Source organism: Bactrocera tryoni, unplaced genomic scaffold, assembly GCF_016617805.1.
Source record: "Bactrocera tryoni isolate S06 unplaced genomic scaffold, CSIRO_BtryS06_freeze2 scaffold_11, whole genome shotgun sequence".
NCBI classification, from domain to species: Eukaryota; Metazoa; Arthropoda; class Insecta; order Diptera; family Tephritidae; genus Bactrocera; species Bactrocera tryoni.
In genome coordinates this window covers 15249151-15265249 of record NW_024395824.1, presented here as the reverse complement: position 1 = coordinate 15265249, position 16099 = coordinate 15249151, and the positions used below count along the sequence as shown (strand labels likewise).

The 16099-nt window shown below is 39.2% G+C and overlaps 1 long non-coding RNA gene and 1 pseudogene across 1 annotated transcript; one reads left to right on the top strand and one right to left on the bottom strand.

Moving 5' to 3' along the window:
- Positions 1–1757: 1757 nt before the first annotated feature.
- Positions 1758–2734, bottom strand: LOC120779666 (annotated as a pseudogene).
- Positions 2735–15511: 12777 nt separating this feature from the next.
- Positions 15512–15880, top strand: LOC120779625. Its single transcript, XR_005705688.1, has 3 exons — positions 15512–15599; positions 15657–15789; positions 15864–15880. It is a non-coding gene; the product is annotated as an uncharacterized LOC120779625 (long non-coding RNA).
- The last annotated feature ends 219 nt before the right edge of the window (positions 15881–16099 follow it).

Sequence of the window (16099 nt, the reverse complement as noted above, 5' to 3'; positions counted from 1 at the left end):
AATATTTGTTATCGACATATTTATTTTCATTCAAGTGTAAAAACATCTCTGAATAAGGAAATGTAATAGATTTTGTGACTGTCACTTACAAAATAGCAAAATCGTCTCAAGTCTCAAAAATCTCAAATTTAGAGACTTGAGACAGTATCACAGTACAGAATCGCACGGTTAAAATCTCAAATTTAGAGACTTGAGACTGTATCACAGTACAGAATCGCACGGTAAGTCTGTCATTTTTTCATTTGTAGGTAATAAAAAAGCTAAAATGCCGAGAATCAGTAATAAACAATATCTTTTGAAGTTATTGGAAGTAGCAGTGTTAAATGATTTAATGATTATTGAATTCTTTTGTGAGGACAATGGTATGTATGTATTTAAATTAAATTGGTTTTATTTTAAATGACTACATTTTTAGTTTTGCAGAAGAGAGGAAAAGTAAAGAAGATGAAATAATGGAGGACCTAATGCATGTATTGGCTTTAGGCGAAGAATGCAGATACAGGCTACAATTTGTTCAAAATAATGTACCGAAATCCAGGGTATTTTTAAATGAAATCTTATGGGAACGATTCAAGAAGATCACACTTGTCACTTGGAAAACTTTCGATATTTATTGGATCTAATAAAGGGAGACGATCTTTTCAACAAAATTCGCTCGGGCAAAAAATTTCCAGTTCAAACGCAACTGGCAATTGTGTTGTATCGCTTAGGTTCTAGCGGTGAAGGAGCTACTCTTTCGAAGATTGCAGGTTTATTTGGAATCAGTGATGGTGGTATCATTCAGGTCAGAATTTGTCAGGTTTCCTCAAAATACATTAACATGTATTTATATTTTAGAATTTAACTGAATGCATATTTAATGCGCTGTTGAAATATAAGGATCAGTATTTATTTTGGCCAAATACGGAAGAACGCAAAAAGCTCGTTTTAGAAGCTTCGAGTGAGTTACCTAACTGCATAGGATACTTTGATGGTACCGAAATTCCATTGGCGGAAAAACGGTCACAGGACCCAGAAGCGTACTTTTCACGAAAACATATTTACTCCGTTAAGGCACAAGCCGTGTGCGATCATAGATTACAAATAAGGCACTTGATTTTAGGCTTTCCAGGTAGCGTTCATGATACACGTATTTTTAATAACAGGGAATTGTCAATTGAAGCACATAAATTTTTTGGAGAAGGTGAATGGATTGCAGGTGACAGTGCATATAAATTATCGAGTACTGTTATAACGCCATTTAGAGAAAATTCTAGAAATTTAACACTAAGCCAAAGGAATTTCTTTAACAAAACATTCAGTCGATATAGAATTCGAATTGAACATTGTTTTGGAATGCTGAAGGAAAGATTTGGTAGTTTAAAAGGCTTAAGGCTCCAAATTAAAAATGAAAATGGTATGAGAAAAGTTAACAAATGTATTCTCTGTTGTGCATTGTTACACAACTTTATACTCCAACAAGACGATTATTCCGATTACCAACCTGAGGAATCGGAGCACAGTATTGACGAGTCGTCATGGGAACCAAATGCTCGTACCAATGAAGGGGAGATAAGGCGACGAGAAATCTTTGAACAAATGTTTAATCAATAAATATCTTAATTTAAAAATTCTTTTCTTATTTATTTTTTCAAATAAAATTCAACTTCTTTATATAAACAAGTAACATAAATTATTTGACTAGAAATATCTTAATACAGATAAGGTAAAAAAAAGCAAGGTGGACCATATTCACTAAGTCACTATAAGTAAAACAAACCAAAAAATGTATTAAGAAGAAAAAGTCAAGATGGAAAAAATTTTATATTGGAATACAGATGATTACATTTTGGCATTTTATGAGCTATTTAAGCTTTTCAATCGTTCGTGTTCCAATCTGACTTTTTCCATTTCTACTTCTATTTCTTTCTCCAACCGTAATTTCTGCAATTGAAAATAGTTTTCCTCTCTCCCTTTTTCAAATTCCAATTTTTTCGTTTCTAGTTCCAACTTTTTATTTTGGATTTCGAAAAGTAATGAAAATGGATTTGAACTGCTATGAGATCTTTTCATATTTCTTCTTAGTGTAGATGTGCATGCAAAATTAGCGGACGGACTAACTACCTCATCTGCAGACGGATACATAATAACGGACGGACTGGGTAACGGACTCGAAGAACTTGTGTCGGGGTCTATCTCTGGAGTAATATATTCTATATATGTATCGTCCAACTCTGACACCAACTTTGTTGATTGATAAATCCCTGGTGGCTGATCACTTATGCGACGTCCAAATATCACGTGAAGGTCTTCATAGAAAATACATATTCTTTTCATGTATTCTTCCACACTATGAGGATCATCACTTTCAAGTAAGCCTGCACCAGTCTGTTCTTTCCACTTGAGCGCAGATAAAAAAGTCGTTTTCAAATGCCTCATTTTAGTCCTCATTATGTCCCATTTAATATTCATTAAATTTGGAGCTTTTTCGCCAATTTTGTTGTAAAACCTTTGGGCTGTTGGTTTCTAAAAGCAGATCGTAAAATGTAGAATTATGAAATGAAAAAAATATATCAATATTACCTCAAAATGGTTCGGATTGCGTCCACTGTATTTATCAAAAGGTCTTTCGTTTGGCCTTCAGACCAACGAAATGTGCCGTTTAGCCTTAATCTTTTTTTCTATTAAATAATCAATTGAATATTAATAATACAAGCCAATAATTAATTGTTATGAATTTACTTACCGCTTCCATTTCTTTTAAAACACCAAATAGACGCTTCTAGCTGATTGCGAATTGCGCAAAATGCTATGGTTGCCACTGAAAACGGTCTCGAATATTTGCAAGATTGTCGTAAAATAAAATGCATCTAAAAATTAACAGCTGTTTTACGATATTGCGAATTTGCGATGTTGCCATACGTTTACGACGTTAAATGAGTACCACTAATGACAGTAAATTATATTAAAAGCATCCGTGCTCACGTGCTCTTGACATGGGCTGTTTCGAAGCGAGCTCCACATAATGCTCGTCCTCCAAGTCACCGATGATGCGGCTAATTGAATGGTGCGTCTTAGTTTACTTTGCGCTTGCACCTCGGCCTTTCTGGCATCTAGAAAATGAAAATATAATATAATGCTCCAAATGTTTTTCTGTAATATTAATTTTTTTAATTATACACACAACATTCAAATCACAACGCTTACCGTTTTATTCTTGTCAAGCTTTCTCGTTTTCTATATATAAAAGAAATTAATTACATATATATATACATATATAATAGAAATTTATTATAAAATTATCAAGTAATACCATGTTCAGACCGAAAATTTAAAAGATTAGATTATATTTAAGCATTTCATAACCCAACAGTGTTCTCACTGCCGTTAGAAAGATCAAAAAACAGCTGATATTGTCATTCAAGAATTCACATCGCTTAATATTTATCAAAAGAAAAGATTGTCATATAGTATTTTGAAATAAAAAGACGGTTTTTTTTTAATATTTTCCATATAATAGAAATAATGGATGCATTTTTTCATTTGTTAAGTCGATTTTCAGATGAAATTAGATTCATTGCTTTAAAAAAATTTTTTTTGTTTGCATTTGTCTAAATCAGCTGTGATAATGTAACAGATTTCCAGTGCTGACAAGTAGATTGCGCAAAATCAGAGTGGCACAGAGAGATTTAGCGTGGATCAGTTTCAAAACATTTCAATGAAGTGATTTGGAACTGTCATTTTTGTATGGCAAAATCTTGATAAATTTTTAAGATTAGTGGGATAATCCATTCAATAGCCGAAATCTTGTGATTAAGTGTCGGTCTGAACATGGTATAACGATCTTACCTCTTTAAAATCCAAAATAAGTGCTGAACACAATGAGCGCGACAGACTGCAAACGACATCTGTCAAATATTTAAATACACAAGTTCTTAGGGACACAGTTATTGAGGCAGCTGCACAACTACATAACTGTGTATATAAGAAAGTGTGTATTCTAACATTTGACAGATGTTCATTGTGTTCAGCACTTCAACTGCGCTTTTCGTTTTCTTCTTCTTGATAAATTGGGTATTCGTCTTTCCTATTCTAGGAAGTCAATATTACAATATGTTTAGAATGTCGATAGTTTTTCTCAATTCCAGAAAATGTAACAGTGTTAGTGAACAGCTGAAAATGTTTCAATGTGTTTGTGCAATCTGTTACCTCCGTGTTGCAAGGTTATTAAGCTAATTTTTATATAAATTAAAGTTGCCACTGTTACAGAGTTATCAGTTCCTAATACATATTAACTTCTTCTTCTTAATTGGCGTAGACACCGCTTACGCGATTATAGCCGAGTTAACAACAGCGCGCCAGTCGTTTCTTCTTTTCGCTACGTGGCGCCAATTGGATATTCCAAGCGTAGCCAGGTCCTTCTCCACTTGGTCCTTCCAACGGAGTGGAGGTCTTCCTCTTCCTCTGCTTCCCCCGGCGGGTACAGCGTCGAATACTTTCAGAGCTGGAGTGTTTTCGCCCATTCGGACAACATGACCTAGCCAGCGTAGCCGCTGTCTTTTAATTCGCTGAACTATGTCAATGTCGTCGTATATCTCGTACAGCTCATCGTTCCATCGAATGCGATATTCGCCGTGGCTAACGCTCAAAGGACCATAAATCTTTCGCAGAACTTTTCTCTCGAAAACTCGCAACGTCGACTCATCAGTTGTTGACATCGTCCAAGCCTCTGCACCATATAGCAGGACGGGAATTATGAGCGACTTATAGAGTTTAGCTTTTGTTCGTCGAGAGAGGACTTTTTACTTTTCAATTGCCTACTCAGTCCGAAGTAGCACCTGTTGGCAAGAGCAATCCTGCGTTGGATTTCCAGGCTGACATTGTTGGTGGTGTTAATACTGGTTCCTAAATAGACGAAATTATCTACAACTTCAAAGTTATGACTGTCAACAGTGACGTGGGAGCCAAGTCGCGAATGCGACGACTGTTTGTTTGATGACAGGAGATATTTCGTCTTGCCCTCGTTCACTGCCAGACCCATTTGTTTTGCTTCCTTGTCCAGTCTGGAGAAAGCAGAACTAACGGCGCGGGTGTTAAGGCCGATGATATCAATATCATCAGCATACGCCAGCAGCTGTACACTCTTATAAAAGATGGTACCTTCTCTACTAAGTTCTGCAGCTCGAACTATTTTCTCCAGAAGCAGGTTGAAAAAAGTCACACGATAGGGAATCGCCTTGTCTGAAACCTCGTTTGGTATCGAACGGCTCGGAGAGGTCCTTCCCGATTCTGACGGAGCTCTTCGTGTTGCTCAACGTCAGTTTACACAGCCGTATTAGTTTTGCGGGGATACCAAATTCAGACATCGCGGCATAAAGGCAGCTCCTTTTCGTGCTGTCGAAAGCAGCTTTGAAATCGACGAAGAGGTGGTGTGTGTCGATTCTCCTTTCACGGGTCTTTTCAAGATTTGGCGCATGGTGAATATCTGGTCGGTTGTTGATTTTCCAGGTCTAAAGCCACACTGATAAGGTCCAATCAGTTTGTTGACGGTGGGCTTTAATCTTTCACACAATACGCTCGATAGAACCTTATATGCGATGTTGAGGAGGCTAATCCCACGGTAGTTGGCGCAAATTGTGGGGTCACCTTTCTTATGGATTGGGCATAGCACACTTAAATTCCAATCGTTGGGCATGCTTTCGTCCGACCATATTTTACAAAGAAGCTGATGCATGCTCCTTATCAGTTCTTCGCCGCCGTGTTTGAATAGCTCGGCCGGTAATCCATCGGCCCCCGCCGCTTTGTTGTTCTTCAGGCGGGTAATTGCTATTCGAACTTCTTCATGGTCGGGACATGGGACGTCTGCTCCATCGTCATCGATTGGGGAATCGGGTTCGCCTTCTCCTGGCGTTGTGCATTCTCTGCCATTCAGCAGGCTGGAGAAGTGTTCCTCCATAATTTAAGTATGCTCTGGGCATCGGTCACTAGATCACCTTTGGGGGTTCTACAAGAGTATGCTCCGGTCTTGAAACCTTCTGTAAGCCGCCGCATTTTTTCGTAGAATTTTCGAGCATTACCCCGTCGGCCAGCTTATCAAGCTCTTCATACTCACGCATTTCGGCCTCTTTCTTTTTCTGTCTGCAGATGCGTCTCGCTTCCCTCTTCAATTCTCGGTATCTATCCCATCCCGCACGTGTAGTGGTCGATCGTAACGTTGCGAGGTAGGCAGCTTGTTTTCTCTCCGCTGCGGCACGGCACTCCTCGTCGTACCAGCTGTTCTTTTGCACTTTCCGAAAACCAAGGGTTTCGGATGCAGCTGTACGTAAGGAGTTTGAAATGCCGTCCCACAGCTCCCTTATACCGAGTTGTTGATAAGTGCTCTCAGAGAGCAGGAGTGCAAGCCGAGTAGAAAAACGTTTGGCAGTCTGTTGTGATTGCAGCTTTTCGACGTCGAACCTCCTTGTGTTTGTTGGCGTGCGTTTTTGCTGCACAGAGGCGGTGCGAATCTTGGCTGCAACAAGATAGTGGTCCGAGTCGATGTTAGGACCTCGGAGCGCACGCACATCTAAAACACTGGAGACGTGTCTTCCGTCTATCACAACATGATCGATCTGGTTGGTAGTTTTTCGATCCGGAGACAGCCAGGTAGCTTGATGAATTTTTTGTGCTGGAATCTAGTACCATATTTCGGGCCCCGGCGAAGTCGATCAGCCTCAACCCATTTGGGGATGTTTCCTCGTGGAGGCTGAATTTGCCGACCGTAGTGCCAAAGATACCTTCTTTGCCCACCCTGGCGTTAAAGTCGCCAAGCACGATTTTGACATCGTGGCGGGGGCATCTCTCATAAGTGCGTTCCAAGCACTCATAAAAGGCATCTTTGGTCACATCGTCCTTCTCATCCGTCGGAGCGTGGGCGCAAATCAGCAATATGTTGAAGAACCTCGCTTTGATGCGGATTGTGGCTAGACGTTCATTCACCGGAGTGAATGATAGTACTCGGCGACGGAGTCTCTCTCCCACCACGAATCCCACACCAAACTTGCGCTCCTTTATATGGCCACTGTAGTAAATGTCACAAGGACCTACTCGTCTCTGTCCTTGTCCCGTCCATCGCATTTCTTGGACGGCGGTGATGTCAGCCTTTATTTTCACGAGGACATCAACCAGCTGGGCAGCGGCACCTTCCCAATTAAGGGACCGGACATTCCAGGTGCATGCCCTGATATCGTTATCCTTATTTCGTTTGCCATGGTCGTCATCAAAAGAGGGGTTTCTCATCCGAGGCTGTTTGTCGCTTTTCATTGGGATAGGCTTTTTACGTGGCGGGTCCCAAACCCAGCGCACAACCCTATGCAGGGGATGTTTCGCCTTCTCACTTTAGCTCACCTTCGAACGGATGTTCTTAGGCTACCCAGAGGATACTTGGTCAAAGACCGGAAGTTGTGAGCTGCTTGAGTCATATGTAAAAGAATCGTTTCTGGCCACTCCCAAGTGAATGGCGATCAGAGAACTTTCCTCACTTGAGTGAACTTCTACACATGACCCCATCCTCCATACATATTAACACGAGAGCAAAAAAATTTATTCAAGTTACATTTTTATTTGTCTTGAATAGGGGCGGAAAATTGTTACGTGGTGTAAATTTTACGTTTAGCTGTGCCAAATGGAAAATGAAATTTTGACAGTTGAAGCTCAAAACAAGCGTAAATGCGTCGTTTGAATTTTTGTTTAATTAATTAAATTACTAAATATATTCGTAAATGAAATAATTAAAAAACTCATTAACGTGAATATTTTTTAAATATTAGATATATTTATTTAAAATTGATAATTTTAGGCAACATGCAAGGTTACTACGACGCTACTCGCATTGTAATATGATTACGTATTCATGTATACATAAATACATTTCCTTTAGGTATTTAATCCCTGCATATTCATTTTAGTTGCAATATTTTGGATAATTAAAAAAAATTCAAAAGGAGTCGAGATCTTTCCTTATTTAGAGTATAATTGCTGTATTGAAAGGAGCATTTAGTATAATAAGAAAAGGAATAAGTCAAAATCGTGCTAGGTGACTTTAACGCAAGAGTAGGCAAACAGGCATCTTTAGCTCAACGGTCGGTAAATTCAGCCTCCTTGATGAAATATCAAACGGGTTGAAGTTGACCGACTTCGCCGGGGCAGAGCTGAATAGAGAGGACACAATGTTTTATAAGAGTTTACAGCTGCTGGCGTACGGCGATGATATTAATGTCATTAGCCGCAACACCCGCGCTGTTAGTTTTGCTTTCTCCAGACTGGACAAGGAGGCGAAGCTAATGGGTCTGGTAGTGAACGAGGGTAAGATGAAATATCTCCTGTAATCAAATATATAGTCGTCGCACTCGCTACTTGGCTCCCACGACACTGTTTAAAGTCATAACTTCGAACACGAAAACAATATAAGCCTCGAAATCCAACGCAGAATAACTCTTGGCAACAGGTGCCGTCCTGTTACAAGGTACACAGACATGTACGATAATAACATCCAATGAGTCGACGTTACGAGTTTTGAAGAGAAAGGTTCTGCCGAAGATTTATAGTGCTGTGCGCATTGGAAACGGCGAACATCGCATTCAGTAAAATGCTGCGCTGTACGAAATATACGACGACACTGACATATTTCTGCGATTTAAGAGGCAGTAGCTACACGGACTAGGTCATATTGTCCGTATGGATGAGTACACTCGATTTCTGAAAGTATTTGACGCAGTACCCACCGGAAGATACAGATAAAGAAAAAGGACTCCACTCTGTTGGAGAGATCACGAATTGGCGCCAAATTGCGAAAAAAAGAAACGACGCGCTATTGTTAACTCAAGTAACCGCGTAAGCAAGGTCTACGCCATTAAAAAAGAAGAAATGAATAGTTACGAATTAATAACAAAGTTTATATTATAATTGTTAGGCATGCAGCGATTATTTAACATTTTTTTATTACGGTAAGGTTTTACTATATTCCTAAAGACGTGAGTTGCTCGGTATATTAAAACTATGTCACAATGCATCCCACGCTTTCCTTACAATAATACACGATTTTTTAGTTCATTAGTATTGTTAGTGCTCATACCAAATGAATGAGCATTACCCTGCTTTGCCCTCCTAACTCGTCTAAATACAAATTAGAGGACAATGCAAAAACATTCAACAGCGCCAACATAACTTAGGCGAACCCAAAAACAAGGGACGGACAAGTAGGCGCAAATCCATCAGCAGAGGTAACAATAACAACAGCATCAGAATTTTCAGAATATCAACGCGGTAAATAAAAAATTATATCAGGTTATATTCAAAGTAATAGTTATATTTGTACTCATATTTATATTTATACTAGCTGACCCGGCAGCCGTTGTCCTGCCTGAAATTATGTGTTTTGAAATGAAAAGAAAGTTGAATTTATATTGTGTTGAAAATCATTTATTTTCGATTTTGCAAATTTTTTCAATATAACGAAGCTTGATAAACAATATTTTTTGGTTCTGTTTCGGTGTATCTAACCGTGTGAAAAACATAGCATTTCCAGATTTATGCCACACACTATGCGACTATCCTTGTGTCCTGTTGATTGTCATCTCGAATGCAATTTTCACTCGAAACGGAATACGTTTGAATTGAAATGGCAAATCGTTAGAACTCAAAGGAATTCGTAGAATCAAGCATTCTGCCCCCTTGTATTTGATAGCGCAGTTTGCGGAACATAATAACGACAGATCCAACTTTGAGACGCAAATGATGCGGTGACATACCAAGCCTCTCCAAAGACTTTAGAAATTCCACTGGATAATTCACGGCGTCGTCTTCATTGTCAAGACGATCGATCGATTTGTATGAGCGCAAGTCTCCCGGAATTTGACTTTGAATCTTCTAGATTAAGTGAACAACATCGGTATTTTTGGCAGCCAACATTGCGCGTGCACTTAAGGAATCATAGTTACAATAATTTGGCCAATGTCCGAATACTCAACATTGATATGAGTTTTGAATGTGAATTACACAATAATGGCGAATATGATGCGATCCATGTGTTGTCAACTTCAATATTCATTCTTCTAAATTGAATGCTGAATGTTCTGCCATTGTCGTCTGGTGAGCGACGCCTATACAGTGGATATCAATCATTTCAAGTTTGAGTTTCCGAAAGAAAAGCACTTGGATAGTGTTTCGTGCATTTATTGTCAGACATACAACCCGAAGTGGGATTTTGGTGTCCGCAAGGTCCATGAACCATATTGGTTTTCACCACTTGGTATAATACTGTATCTTTCTCTGCATCAGGAATTTCTGCAGAAATGAGTTCATCAGTTTGCTCTGGTGTAACCACCATCCACCATCCAAAGAAGAATGTGTGCATGCGGCTAACTTTTTTTTGCTACTCAACAGAATACAAATGTACCATATGTTGCTTCAAGATAAAGTCCATCAAACATCGCTGCTGTTGTTTGAAAAGTCGTGCTGTGACATCGTGACGATCGCTTGCTGATTGACCGCGTTCCATAATTCCACATGTATGTCATCGCATCCTGGGAGTAGTCGTTCATGTGTCTTGGGCTGCCATACGTTGATGGCAAAAGGAACGCCGACCGATATTAGCGCGACCTCTTCTTGGCTTCGTAAGAAATTTCAATCTGTAATTGATCACTTTACGTGAAACATAACGTTTTCACTGAATAATTTTCAATAATTTTTCTTTTGAATAGCCGGAATAAAAAAAGCATGCGACCGAAATTGAATGATTCAAATATTTGTCAAATAAAAATATTGAAAAACAAAACAAACAAAAATTGAAAAAAAATTTGTATGGAAAAATGTTACTTTTTGGGAATTTTCCAATTTCCAATTTCCCTTAACATTTAGGAGGATGAAAAATAGATGCTGTCCGATTCTCCACCCTAGCCGATATGCACGCTAAGATTCACGAAAATCGGTCGAGCGGTTTCAGAGGAGTTCAATAACGTACACCGGGACACGAGAATTTTATATATTAGATTCACAATTAACCCTTGATTGTATACACCCACACAATTGTATATACTAACACATCCATACTCTTGTAATGAAATTTGCCTGTTGTAATGAAATTTACAGCCCCTAGAATTGAAGAAATTCCAGCTAAGTGAAGTGAAAAAATTGCTAGATCAACTGATGCTCCTCCGTGAGCAATAACAGATGATAAGTGTGGGTAAATTGTTCAACTTGTACCAGCTCCGTTTTCTACTATATTTCTCACTAATAGTAGTGTAAGGGAAGGAGGTAATAATCAGAATCTTATATTATTTATTTGTGGGAAAGCTATATCAGGTGCATCTAACATTAAAGGAATATGTCAATTCCGAACCCACCAATTATAATGGGTATAACTATGAAGAAAATTATTACGAAAGCATGAGCTGTTACTCTTGTAGAACGCCCAAAGGTGATCTAGTGACCGATGCCCAGAGCATACTTAAATTATGGAGGGAACACTTCTCTAGCCTGTTGAATGGCAGTGAACGTACAACGGCAGGAGAAGGAGAACCCAATTCCCCAATCGATGACGATGGAGCAGACGTTCCATTGCCCGACCATGAAGAAGTTCGAATAGCAATTACCCGCCTGAAGAACAATAAAGCAGCGGGGCCGATGGATTGCCGGCCGAGCTATTCAAACACGGCGGCGAAGAACTGATAAGGAGCATGCATCAGCTTCTTTGTAAAATGTTGTCGGACAAAAGCGTGCACAACGATTGGAAGTTAAGTGTGCTCTGCCCAATCCACAAAAAGGGAGACCCCACAATCTGCGCCAACTACCGTGGAATAAGCCTCTTCAACATGGTGTATAAGGTTCTATCAAGCGTATTGTGTGAAAGATTAAAGACCACCGTCAGCAAACTAATTGGACCTTATCAGCGAAGCTTTAGACCTGGCAAATAAACAACCACCCAGATATTCACCATACGCCAAATTTTGGAAAAGACCCGTGAAAGGGAAACCGACACACACCACTTCAAAGCTGCTTTCGACAGCACGAAAAAGAGTTGCCTTTATGCCGCGATGTCTGAATTTGGTATCCCCGCAAAACTAATACGGCTGTGTAACCAACGTTGAGCAACACCGAAAGCTCCATCAGGATCTGGAAGGACCTCTCCGGGCCGTTCGATACCAAACGAGGTTTCAGACAAGGCAATTCCCTATCGTGCGACTTCTTAAACCTGCTGCTGGATAAAATAATTCGAGCTGCAGAACTTAATCGATGATATTAGTATCATCGGCCTCAACACCCGCGCCGTTAGTTTTGCTTTCTCCAGACTGGATAAGGAAGCAAAGCAAATGGGTCTGGCAGTGAACGAGGGCAGACGAAATATCTCCTGTCATCAAGCAAACACTCCTCGCACTAGCGATTTGGCTATCACGTCACTGTTGACAGTCATAACTTTGAAGTCGTAGATATTTTCGTCTATCTTGGAACCAGTGTAAACACCACCAACAATGTTAGCTTCGAAATCCAGCGCAGGATAACTCTTGCCAACAGCTGCTATTTCGGTCTGAGTAGGCAATTGAGAAGTAAAGTCCTTCTCGACGAACAAAAACAGAATTGTATAAGTCGCTCATAATTCCCGTCCTTCCATATAGCGCAGAGGCTTAGACGATGACAACAACTCATGAGTCGACATTGCGAGTTTTCGAGAGAAAGGTTCTGCGAAACATTTATGGTCCTTTGCGCGTTGTCCAATATCGCATTCGATGGAACGATGAGCTGTATGAGATATACGACGACATTGACATAGTTCAGCGAATTAAATGACAGCGGCTACGCTGGCTGGTTTATGGGTCATTATCTTAAACTGTTTTCTTGTCGACGAACGAAGGGTGAGTTCGCAAATTTTTGTGGGTGTTGCCAAAACAGTGTTGTGCAATCCAGTCACTTGTGCAATCCAGTCACTTGTGCATTTTTCCTGAACGTTGGTATGTTCAATTTTCTGTAAAATTTTTCTGAAATTAAGGTGGCTTCTGGCCCGGAGTCTACTAGTGCTCGAGCTGTGAATAGTTGCACTTTGTATAGAGCTTGAACTATAGCAGTACATAACAAAATCTTCTTCCCACTTAAGTCTTGTGGGTGTTGGGTTATATTATTAGAGAACTGTAAGAGGATTGTGCACAGGGGCGGATCCACGGGGGAACCCCCCAAAGTTAAATGTTATTCGTTATCTCCATCACACTCCGCGAAGAAAAAAATTGGAGTTGCAAGTACAAAAATATCCTGTATTTTCCACTGTCGGATTGGGTCACTGGCATGAGGTCAGTTTGTTTTCCTACTGCTTTCAAAGATTTATGTCAAAAGTTTTCCAGGAGGGGTAGTTTCACTCCACATAAGAAGATTAAGATAGGGTCCAAGTTACAAGTGTCTATGTACACGTTGTGCAGATTTGTGAGACAATTGTTTACGGTACTCTGAAGGTGTTTAATCGCGCTTTCACTTTGTTTGTTCTCGTTTGTTTTCATATTGTGATACCAGGTCCCTCCATGTCATTAGGAAACCACCATTTGCTAATGGCTCGTTTTTAACAATTGCTCTTGCTTCTCCTCAGGTTTTTTGAATTAAGTCGAACAGTCTCTCCACGTTGCTGATCTTGTGATTGTTTACATAAGTATATAAGGTCCGTATCCAGCTCTCAAGTAATTGCTGAAGAAAAAAAAATACATTATATCTTCAAGTAATTTTGACAGCTGGTTACGCATTGTGAATGATTCACATTAGAAGAGCAAGATAGAATAAACAAAGAAAATACACTTTGTGCGTAATATGTATGTATGTATGTATGGAAATTATTGCCGGTTAAATTGAAACGACTAAAAAAATTTGCATTTTGTTTGGTCAAAACGACCTTTATTGTTAATTGTTCTGCTAAGACTAAATTACAATTTCGATTATCAATCATTTATAACTTAAAAATTACTTGATTTGTTAACTGCTCGACAATTGTTGCAATGGTTGCATTATTGTTGGTCAGCATTACTTCCTGGCTGTAGTTTATACTGCGTGTGCCGGATGTTGATTGGTATATTGTTTATTCAGTTTATCGCAGTTAACTTTAATGTTGCTAACTCCTCCACCGTCAAAAACGAACGTCCTCGTTTGTTTAAACTACGGGTGGGCCAAAAGAAACCAAGGGGTGTAAAAGTTTAATCACTTTTTCGTTTATTATTTTTTTTTTTTATTTTTTCTTTCAGATTATATAATATACAAAAGGGAAATTTTTTTACACTAAGTATGAAAAATGATGTCTCCTAAATGACCGCCGTTTTCAGCTTCGCACTGACGGGCTCTTTTTAGAGCATTTTCCATAACATCTTTCAAAACTTGTGGCTGTAGCGTTCGAATTTCTGCACCAATGTTTGCCTTGAGTTCAAGGATTGTCTCTGGCTTGTTCACATACACTCGCTTCTTCAAATAACCCCAAAAAAATAGTCGGATGCTGTCAAATCTGGAGATCGCGCTGGCCAAATAATTTCCGAATTTCTGGAAATTATTCGTCCTCCAAAAATTTTACTTAAAAGTGTCATTGTGTCTCGGGCAGTATGGGCAGTAGCTCTGTCCTGCTGAAACCACATACCAGGTCTGTTTTCAAGAGCAGGACGTAAAAAATTTTCTATCATAAACCGATGCCGCTCTCCATTTACGGTTACAGCACTTCCATCTTTATTCTCGAAGAAGTAAGGCCCAATGACATTTTCAGATGTGATCCTACAACATACTGTACACCTGATGGGGTGTAATTGGCGTTGATGAATGGCTCTTTGATTTTGAGAACCCCAGAACCTACAGTTCTGCTTATTAACAAAGCCATACAAATGAAAATGAGCTTCATCACTCATAATCAAAATTTTAATGAAGTTGATTTCATTTCTGGCCAACTCTTGAAATTTAACTACAAAATTTAGACGTTGCCGATGATCTGCGGGTTTTAATTCTTGCACCTTATATGGGTATAACTGTAAATCTTTTTTAAAATGCGCCGTCCTAGCTTAGCAGAACGCCTTCTGGCAGATGTTTCTGGTGCTTCGTTAACACTTTGCTGTACTCGTTCAATATTTTCCGCAGTGCGACTTAAACGTGGTCTACCGGTTCGAAGCAAATCTGTTACGCTGCCGTGTTGGTGATGAGGATCAACTAAGCAACGAATCATTGCTTCAGAGGGCGAAATTCTGACGTTAAAATGTCGACGATATGCTGTTTGCGTTAAAATAATTGATCTGTGGTTTAAATAATAAAATTCTATTGTTCTGGTTCTCTGTTCAGTTGTGTACCTCTCCATTATAAATTCTCCAAGTGTTGTCTATATAATCTTAAAGAAAAAATAAAAGCAAATTAGTAAACGAAAAAGTTATTAAACTTGTACACCCCTTGGTTTCTTTTGGCCCACCCTGTATTTTTTGGTTATCGATTTCAATTGTGCCATTATACTGGTTTAGCAAGAATGATAGAAACAAGATTGCACAACGCGCATGTTTGCTTTCAGTCAGCTGTTCTTGCTGACGTCACGGTTGACTTATTATTCGCCCACGCCTTTGAATGTGAAAGAAATTTGCAGTTTGAAATGGGTAATTATAGCATTTTGATTACAATAATTTTACTTTTTTAACCAAACACTCTTGCAGGTTTAAGTTCGTGGAGTCCAACGAAGTTGCTACCTAGCGCTTTTCTCACGTTTACCAGATTAACTCCTGCAGAGGCTAATGAACGGCAGAAAAGGATGGAGTCTCGTTTAAACCACTGTTTCTTATCCTAATTGTAATAATAATCTTAACTAACAATTTATTCCATTTATTTATACGCATGTATGTATGTTTATTATATTTTTGCAGGCAATATTTTTCAACGTGTGTCAGTTGATCTATTCTGACCCAATTGAAAAAAATGATGACTTGAAGATTCTCAACAACGACGAACTTGAAAATTTGGCAGGGTATATCTGCCACAAACTTGGTAAAGACAACCCGGAAATTTGTTCCAATTCAGAAAATTGTTCGTCTTATACTTGGGTGGATCACCTATCTGAAGGAGGACTCTCAAAACCAACAGATATGTTGATGGAGCATAT